The 7,026-nt window shown below is 31.2% G+C and overlaps 1 pseudogene; it reads right to left on the bottom strand.

Annotated features, from left to right (window-relative positions):
• Window positions 1-408: 408 nt before the first annotated feature.
• LOC112680939 lies at window positions 409-4,120 on the bottom strand (annotated as a pseudogene).
• Window positions 4,121-7,026: the final 2,906 nt, after the last annotated feature.

Here is a 7,026-nt window from a genome sequence, read left to right as displayed (position 1 = left end):
AAATTTGATTTAAAATATGGGAAATATAATAATGTTTTTAAGTATACTAAATATTTTATATGTATATATATATATATATATAATATAAATATATTAAATTTTAATAATTACAAAAAAATTTCAAGTTAAATTCATTGATTAACGTGGTATTTTTCTAAAAAAAATCCTATTGTGGTCCGACCTCATGGTCTCGCCCTATAGGTTGGCGACCCTATTTTTTTTATATTTCCTTATGAAACGCCATGTAAGTTACAACTAGGTCCATTGCCTCTAATCATATTTATATATATTATTCTGATAGTTGTAACCTTACAACTGCACGCTTCTTTAACGACGAATGCACGTTTCCAAGTGTTGACTAGTTGGAAGGAGTTGAGAGTTTTTAGTAAAGAAGTTTGTTTTGACACGTTGAAATTAAGTTAAACTTTTATTTATTAATAACAAAATAATTATACAATTACAAATTTGTCGACAGAATCTAAGAGTTCTGCCGGAGAGTAGCTAATTAACATTAAAGTTTATAATTGAATATTCAACTACCTCTAAAAACATCTGTAATAACGACTCATATTTATATGGGACATGCAGTAATTAGGGAGAGGATGATTGACGTCATAGGAATGGCGTGATGTACCGAAACTCATCCTTAGCGAATCGGGTGGCAGCATCAATGTTCCGATCCGGTGGCGTGATGTTGTTCTGACCGACTATACTTTGGAACGACGTTTTTTATGTAAAAAGTCGGTTTACTACACCGCCTTATCTGATTATACCAAGGTAATTCATTATTTTATAAATGTACTATTTAATTTATAAATTTAAAATATTATATATAATTGTTTATATACGTCTGCAGCATATATACCAACTATCTAGGTAGGTACTGCACATCACGCAATGCACGCATGATTTTTTTAAACGGGTTTTTTCATCTTTTTGACGCAGGTCACCAACGGAGGAATATTGCATGAACACGTTGTTGTGTACGTATCGGAGTCCGATTGTTGGTTGATATTTAATTGTTGACCAATCGAAACACTTCGATCTCCATATTTGCACACAGGACCACTTGACTTACTGGTGGAGGTATTATTGATGGTGCCGATATCATACTGTGCTGGAAAATACAAGTACGTGCGCAAACGTATCATATTAAAAATCAATGATAATACCACTAAGAAAATAGTTGAGCTTACGATGATACCAATCGACAGGACATCCATCTACTTTTTCAAAATAAACGGGAGCGCTTCGTTTTAAAATATTTTCCAAGTACAGAATTTCGTAATTGCAACTAACTTTTCTACACGAACTGTCGCTGAGCGTACCTAAGTCGAAATAGTTCAGTACTTTTTTTTATATATACACTCGATCTATACCTAATAATTTTGAGACCGAGAGTCAAAACATGATATATGCAAAAATATGATTTTAAAATATGTAAAATAAGTATTGTTCAATAATTTACTGTGTCAAAATATAGTATCTGTAGCTCTAACATCAAAGAAGTTATAGCAACAAGTATATATTATATTTTTTGTAGGATGAAAAATGTGGCATTATAAGATATTTTAACTATCAAATTTTATGATTTTTTTTTTTTTTGTCAAAATCTGATATGCACTGCTCTTTAACGATTACTATTTACACATTTCTATTAATAAAACTTATCATTGTTCAACACTAGTCATTTTTACGATCGATATCATTTGATTATTTATCGTTGATTTTTTAAAATCGTTCTCTTGTAAAGTAGTCCTTTTATATATATCACGTTTTGGCTTTCAACCATAAAATTATTGGACGAATTATATTTATTGTACAGTTTTTAAAGTTATAGTGGTTTAAATTAATTGTTAACAACATTGTTATATAAAATATATTTTTTTGGTGATAAATAATAAAAAATAAACGTAAAATAATAATGTAATGTCTTATAAGTAATTTGTTTAATGAAATAAAAAAGGAAATTATACAATCAAAGCATAGATATAATTTAGTTGCATTATATGTGTATAACTAGTTTAACATCTAAGATCTAACGGTAAAAAAATTATTTTGTTCAATATTACAAAAATGTTATCTTACCATTAAATTCAGGTGAACATACACATTGTAGATAATCATCGACGTAGAAACGTTGTCCGTTTTTATAAATGTTACCATTATATATGCATTCGTGAACAAGTGCTTTTTCTTCAGCTAAAAAATAATTGTCATCGTTTTAAATTCAAGCTTATTAAGTCGAGAAAAAAGGAAAGTTTATACCATACACTATTCACAATTATTTAACAGAAAAGCTGTTTTTAGAGTATTTTATTTGGAAATGTGTAAAATCTATGCAGCAAAATTGAGTTGAGTGCAAGATGATTGTATTTAGATTTAAAAATATTCTTAAAAGCCCGAAAGGAGTATGTATTTGTTACATTAAAAATTAATATTCGATGAACTTACGGCAGTATTTTCGAACCTCGCAGCATAAATCTTTGTCGTATTGATAGTAACACGGTTCCATTAATCGTGTAAAAAACGACGGACATTCGACATTGGCACATGTTAATTTGGTAGTGGTCACGCTACAACAACGAGGTGGGAGTTAATATAAATCCTGTAATTATACACTATTTATTTTTGCGTTTCATTATTTGATTAGAACGCAGTCGAAAAATAGCAACCGTTTTTGTTGTAATTTTAATGATTATTATTATTATAAATTTACACTAATATTACTGCTATGGTGAAAACTAAAATTAAAATTATGCAGTAATATAAGTTATGCATTGTGTTCCACTCCTTACGGTTTGACGCAAATTAATTCTATGACCGTAGGTGTAATCGTTTTCGTTTAAAATCTAAAATCAATGTTAAATTGCTCAAATCGCAGTACCTACCCAGAAACGATTCTCAATGATATTAGCGTTCGGTCATTTTAAAATGTACGAATATACATGTATTTATTACAATGTAATTTAGAAAAAGGTTTAGAGATAATTTTGGTCGTTATTTGTTTTTTACTAGTAATCACAATGTCGTTCGGAAAAATAATGCTAAACAGTAAATATTATAGTACGGTAAACAGAGCTGAATTTAACCGATTACACGATGGAAGTACTACGAATACTATCGTAAACATTAAACCTAGTTGTAGGTCTAGATAATTTCATTCGTAACAAATATTAATATGAATATAACAACTGCTGAGCTGAATAATTATTATTACAACAAAAAACATGTTTAGATCAAATACTTATCATGTGTTAAGTGAAATCAATTGATAGCCTTCGCGTAAAAATCTTATAATAATAAAAATAACCATTCAATTACGAAATACATCACTGTACTGATTAATTTGCATACTTGTCATATGTCCGTTGGTCACAGAAGCAAGCAGTTAAACATGGATTTATAGCTGAATCGGCTTTAGAAAGACTACGACCGGCTCGTAGACGTTTTCGTTAAAATAACATTTGTTATTCGGTCTTGTGAACACGTTTTCTACAAACATTTAATTTCAATTAAATTGATATGTTTTCGGACTACTTATGAAGCGATTTACCACAGTCGTACGCCATCGGACATGAACTCGAACCATTACTGTATACGGGCTTACATCCGATTTCGGTGTATAATTTTTGGTTACTGTTACAGCCTGTAAAAAAAATAATTTTTTAAAAACAATTACACAACAACAACAATAATAATAATTAATGAACAGTCCAAACTATCCGTACAGCTCACGTGGTTCGCGCACAAAGATACTAAGAGAAGTCTCAGGATATACTTCCGAGCTTCGGTTGAAATCATTTTGGTTTTGATATTATTACTACGAACTGTTGTAGCGACACGGTGGGACAAACAGCAGTGGAAGGTCTAGGTGTACTGCAGTACATTAAAACGGTGCGTTGCTTGCAAATTTATTATCAAAACCAGTTTTACAGAAATGACCATGTACTCGATGAATGTCAAGTATGAGCGGGAAAAAAAATGTATTATACACGTACAAATCGCTAAATTAAATTGATGAACGTGTATTTTCGGTATGTACGTCTATACGTACCGGCGCACACGATATTATTCTAATTCATTCGATTACAACAAACCCGTTTTTACACAATGCACGTTGCATATTATGTTTGATTAATTAGTGGGCGCATTTCGTCTCACATTATCTACGCGATGCACTTCATACAAATATCCGTGCCATCCGATAAAATAATAAAACTAATTAATATAATATGCCAATTAATATTGTCAGTCTTGTAAAAAATACTTTTGAAAAAGTATTGAGATACTAATACTAGTATTCGAATAAAAAAGTATTAAAAATACTTTTAAAATACTATTGTAAAAATGTATTTTACGAATACTCACAAAGTATTTGAATACAAATACAAGTATTTTTTTTTTAATTTTATGCTATATAATATATATGTATATTTTACACCAGTATAGGTAGGTGCCTATTATGTTACTACTTTCCATGGATCTTAACAATTATTATAACACGTCTGACTAGTGATAAATACATGTTTACATATTTCATTCTGCATTCACGTATATTTCAACTAATATTGATTAAATTTTAATGAAAAAAATAAAATAAAAAGTGGTATTAACTTATTATAAATATGGAATTATTATTATTATTAGATTTTCAGTTTTCTTCAAAAATTCCAATAGAGAAACTACATAAAATGTAATGTGATATTTAGTGTGGTAACATTGTTATTACTAGGGCTCGGCACTAAATGAATTTACATATTTTTATTGAATAGTCCAAAAAATTTTGCCAAGTAAGAGAAAAATTTGTTTCAAGTGTAACAAATTTAAAAACACCAAAAAAAAAAAAATGCATATTTTCGCATATATTACAATTTTTATGAAAACATGCATTTTTTTATGATGAATACATTTTTTATGCATGTAATATCCTTTATTAAGTACGACGTAGAATATTTCTCACAATATTATGGATAATATGGACAATTCAGTTTTTCATTTAAGAAAAATAAAATAAAATAAGAATTTTATAAATAGAATGTTTCCGTGTATTATCGAAATAAATTATTATCGACTAACACCAAATAAAGATGAAATAATTCAATCTGCTATAGCTATCAGTGTTGCCAAGTTGGTGGTTTTCCCACTAAATTTTGTGGATTTTGGTTGCTTATGGTGGAAAAAAATGATACTAATAATGGTGGGTAGTGTAATTTTTAGTGGTTTTATAGACATTTTAGTATGGTTAATAGGGAAATTTGTATAACCTATAAAATAATAAAAAAAAAAAAAACAATTATATTCCAAACATCGACAGTAAAAACATAGATAGAACAATCTATACTTCTTAGAAATTGAGGCCATTACTATATACTATACATTATACATACATCAAATTATAAACCAATTTCTATTTATAGTTTTATTGCATAACATAAAACATTGTCAATAAACGAAAAACAAACCTGAAACGACTGACGGGCTGAAACCATACCATTTGTTATTGAGCACTGTGCCGTTGTGCATTGTCTTAATAAACATTAATTAATTTTCAATTTCGGTCTGTGTTGTGATTTTTTTTAAATTTTAAATTTTCAATTTTTATCAACTACTTCGTACATTTTATAGCATAATTATTTATTTTTAATATGAACCGTAAAACACCATATCCTCAGAAGTTCCGACTCGAGTGTAAAAAAAATGTATTATTATAGGATTGGATTGAAAAAGTTGAAGACAAAACCTTAGTAAAATGTAAGTTTTGTAAGAGCACTATGTCAGCTAGGCTTGCCGATTTAAGTGCTCATGCTCATACTAAAAAACATTTTAAATCAGATGAACTTTTTTCCTGTTCTCGACAAGGAAAATTACCTTTTCAAGCGATTTCAAATGATACAAAACTTAAAGCTGCCACTTTAGAAGCCAATATGTCACTATTTGTAAACAGCCAATGTGCAATTTCATCTGTTGATCACTTATCCGAACTTATAAAATTATGTTTTATAGGGAATACTGTAGCTGATCACGTTCAGTTACATCGTTCTAAATGCACTGGTATACTTAAAAACATTATTTTATTTCCCATATTTTAAATCAAATTTAAAAGAAGATATTGGTTCAAGTGTATACAGTTTTTTGCTGGATGAATCAACCGACATTAGTGTCATTAAGCAACTAGGAGTATGCATTATCTTCTACTCTGAAAGTAAAAAATCAACTGTCACAACTTTCTTAAACTTAATAGAGCTTGAAAGTAGTTCTACTGTCAGTGTCGTTAAAGGGATAAAGGAAAGTCTTTTAATGTATGATCTAAATAATTTAAATATGCAAGGAATTGGTTGCGATAATTCTAGTGTGATGGTTGATCGGCATTCAGGTGTGTTTGCATTATTGAAAAAAGAGGTCCAACAAGTAAAGGGAAATAGCCGATTCTGGGGCCTCCGCAAAACCTCCCAAACCTCCCTCGCCTTACCCCGCGCTACATACCCTCCGCGCCGCCACCGTCGAAACCCAACCCAACCTAACCTAACCCCCTCCCCGCCTAACCCCGCAAAACCTCCTTCACCCCTCACCACGCCGCCGTTGAAACCCAACCCGACCTAACCTAACCCCTTATCCGCCTTACCCCGCGCTACATACCCGCCGCACCCCCACCGTCGAAACCCAACCTAATCTAGCCTTACCACCCCCACTCCTCGTCCTACCACGGCAAAGCCCCCCCCCACTTCCTAAACGTCGACGCCTTCTCGGATCCGTACCGCTAGCCTCCCCCCGCCCTTTCCAGAGTGTCCCCGACCCTCTCTGACCCTACCCCAACCGACGGGGCCGTCTCCGGCGTTTGGTGTCCCGACACGGCGTTGCCCGCGTATTAGTTGGTTTTTTGGCATTTTCGTAGGCCATGTATTAGTGTTATTATGTATGAGAAAATTTAAAAGTAATAGGTAAACTATCTAAATGTTGAAATTAAGTACAAACCAACATATATATTTTCTGAATTTACATTTTATTCATCTTATATTAAATTAT

Source organism: Sipha flava, unplaced genomic scaffold, assembly GCF_003268045.1.
Source record: "Sipha flava isolate LNK unplaced genomic scaffold, YSA_version1 18292_pilon_pilon, whole genome shotgun sequence".
Lineage (NCBI taxonomy): Eukaryota > Metazoa > Arthropoda > Insecta > Hemiptera > Aphididae > Sipha > Sipha flava.
The sequence above is the reverse complement of the archived record's forward strand: the minus strand, read 5'-3'. Positions and strand labels throughout refer to the sequence as shown.